The following is a 3329-nucleotide window of genomic DNA, read 5'->3' as shown; positions in this document are numbered from 1 at the left end:
CTTTATTAGGGGCGTTACCAGTAACGCCCGACCTTAATGTACTTAAAACCCTGCATAACTGAGGGCCGGAGGGGTCTGGCGAACTCTATATAAGCCACCCCCTCCTCAGTGTAAAGGGTTCGCACCCCTGTGATTCATACACACGTAATCCAGTCGACCGCCTCCGGGCTCCGAGACGTAGGGCTATTACTTCCTCCGAGAAGGGCCTAAACTCGTAAACCTCGTGTGCTTACAACTACTCCATAGCTAAGATCTTGCCTCTCCATACCTACCCCCCTACATTACTGTCAGACTTAGAACCACGACAACACCGGCGGCCAGTGAAGACGGCAACGACGGGGACGGCAGGAACGCGCGGGCGGCGTTTTTTTGTTTTGTTTTATATATATTATGGAATTGGGCCGTTTAAGTGGACCGTGAAACTGGGCTCTTTTATGGCCATGACCCTTAAATATGTTTTAATTTTTTTAACCGCGTTTATTTATCTTTTTAGACATTTTGTTTAAGTTTGTTTTTTGTTTTTTTTAACACATCCAACCCGAACATGATTTGTGGTGCGGCCGCATGTTGGGCACACCCACGATCCAACGGACAAACGTGGACATATATGAACCCATTACCGTTCCAAAAGAACAAAATCCAGTCAAACCAAATATCCGTTTGAGATCGCGTGGTGGATCAGTCTCGCCCTCTAAAGCACCAACGCTCTGGTCGTCGGTCAAGCCAAGGGCCTGTCATTTCCACCACTTATCCATATCCAGCACCAAGTGTCACCAGACCAGACGGTGGTTTTTGGGTCCTACCACTGCGTACACATGGCAACCACCACCAATTACTGCACCCATAGTTTTCACCCAGCTTCTTTGAGTCTTGACGCGCGCAACCGTCAAAAGCAAACCAACCTCACCGGCTCACCCACGCTGTCGCTCAGCTCAGCTTCGAATCCTCAAACCGTGAAGCCACTCCCACCAGCGGCCACGGCATTGATGGACCTCTCACCAGCCAGCACGGGTGCCTATGGCGGAAAGGCGGCGGACGCGTACCGGAAGGCGCTCAGCTCAGCGGCCTCGGCCGCCGCGTACGCCGTGCTGGCGCGGAGCATGGCGCGTGAGCTCCTCCCGGACGAGCTGCGCGCCGCAGTGCGCTGGGCCACGTCCGTGCTCCGCGCGCGCCTCGGATGGGGCGCCAAGGAGCGGCGAACCCTCGTCATTCGCAGCCACACCGGCGGCGGCGGTCGCGAGGAGAATCTTCTCTTCGACGCGGCGCGGACCTACCTGTCCTCCAGGCTCGACCCGCGCGCCATGCACCGTCTCGAGCTCACGCTGTCCGCGACCAGGGACGATGGCGGCCTCAAAAGCTGGACGAAGCGCCTGTTCATTGAGCCCGGGGACTCCACCGTCGATGTCTTCGACGGCGTCGAGTTCATGTGGTCGTCCGTCCACAACCACAAGACAAACGGCGGCGAAGGAGGAAACAAGAAGTCCAAGAACGGGGAGTCCGCCACCGCCGAGTTTCTGCTCAAGCTCAGCTTCGACGCCAAGCACACAGACATGGCCATGGAGAGGTACGTGCCCTTCGTCATGGGGACGGCCGAGGAGACGAGGCTGCGGGAGCGTTCGCTCATGATCTGCATGAATGAGGGCCGAACATGGTTCAGTCTGCACCACCATCACCTCGCCACGTTCGACACGCTCGCCATGGACCCGGCGCTGAAGCAGTCCATCGTCGCCGACCTCGACCTGTTCGCCAGCAGAAGGGACCACTACCGGCGGATTGGCAAGGCGTGGAAGCGCGGGTACCTTCTCTACGGCCCGCCCGGCACCGGCTAGTCCAGCCTGGTGGCCGCCATGGCCAACCACCTCCGCTACAACATCTACGACCTCGACCTCAGCCACGTGCAGAACACAACGCTGCAGTGGCTGCTCCTCACCATGTCCGACAAGTCCATCCTTGTCATCGAGGACATCGACTGCTGCTGCGATGCCATGTTAAGGGAGGTGGACAGCAAGGAGAGGAAGACGCCGGCGAGGACTTGCAAAGAAGACGGCGGCGGCTCATCAGAAACTTCGGACGGTACGCCGTCGCCCAAGCTCAAATCGGAGGTAATTACGGACGTGCTCTTCCCCTGCATTGCTGCGTGAACATATTACGTACTATATACCTATCTCAATGTCCGTATGTTCACTTGTGCGTACGGCGAACTCAGATCACGCTCTCGGGGCTGCTCAACTTCATCGACGGGCTGTGGTCGACCAGTGGCGAGGAGCGCCTCATCGTCTTCACCACCAATTACAAGGACCGGCTTGACCCGGCGCTGCTGCGGCCGGGGCGCATGGACATGCACGTCTACATGGGCTACTGCTGCTGGGAGGCATTCAAGACTCTGGCCCGGAACTACTTCCTCGTCGACGACCACCCCCTCTTCCCGGAGATACAGGAACTGCTTATGGCGGTGCAGGTGACGCCGGCCGAGGTGTCCGAGATGCTGCTGAGGACCAATGAGCCTGACGTCGCGCTCCGGGGTCTCACGGAGTTCCTCATAGAGAAGAAGCAGGGACAGAGCAAGATGGAGGAAGTGCATGAAGAGAACTAAGCAGGGAGAGTATGATCCAGGGAAGGAGTAACTCGACTACAGCGCACATCAAGAACTAGCTTGCTAGTCTAGGAATTAGCCGATCTAACGAATACGTTTGTTTTGCAAATGTCTCGTGGTCGCATTATCACATTGCTGCAAGATTATTATTACTACTCTTCATGTGTAGCATCATTTGTGCACATGCTCTTTAGATCGATCTTTGATCAAAGTTATGCCGGCACTCTCTACTGATGCGTAGCTTCTTTTTCTGAACCGCTGGATGCATAGCTTGATGCGTGATTTAGTTCTTTTTGTTTGGAGGAAGAAGCTATTAGATTTTACGCGCCTTGGCCCAATATAAATCTTGTATCTCAGTCTAGCATTTTCTTTAAATCTCAAAGACCAGTCGACTTGTATGTCATATGTGTAAATTTAGTCTCACACTGCTGGTTGAGTAGAGAAAACTGTTGGCTTACGGATCGTATCGAGAGGTGGTAGCCACTAGATCAAACAACAAAGAACAAAGACAAAAGAGTTTTTGGGCTGCTCAACCCACAGTTTTTTCGGGGCTTTTTATTTCACTTATATAGGGCTCAAAGAGCCGACCTCACGTCCAACATGGCCTACGATACTTGCCCAACATGATGCAACCCTGATCACAAATCGATCAGGTTTAAACTTGCTTTCTATCTCTTAAGAGATTGAAGGTACCACGACTCATAACAAAGCCTAAACTTGCACATGATACAGACTT

The 3329-nt window shown here is 54.1% G+C and overlaps 1 pseudogene; it reads left to right on the top strand.

The window, feature by feature from the left end:
- The first annotated feature begins 815 nt into the window (after positions 1-815).
- Positions 816-2902, top strand: LOC119357806 (annotated as a pseudogene).
- The last annotated feature ends 427 nt before the right edge of the window (positions 2903-3329 follow it).

The sequence above is a fragment of the Triticum dicoccoides genome, chromosome 2A, assembly GCF_002162155.2.
Source record: "Triticum dicoccoides isolate Atlit2015 ecotype Zavitan chromosome 2A, WEW_v2.0, whole genome shotgun sequence".
In the NCBI taxonomy this organism is placed as follows: domain Eukaryota; kingdom Viridiplantae; phylum Streptophyta; class Magnoliopsida; order Poales; family Poaceae; genus Triticum; species Triticum dicoccoides.
The sequence above is the reverse complement of the archived record's forward strand: the minus strand, read 5'-3'. Positions and strand labels throughout refer to the sequence as shown.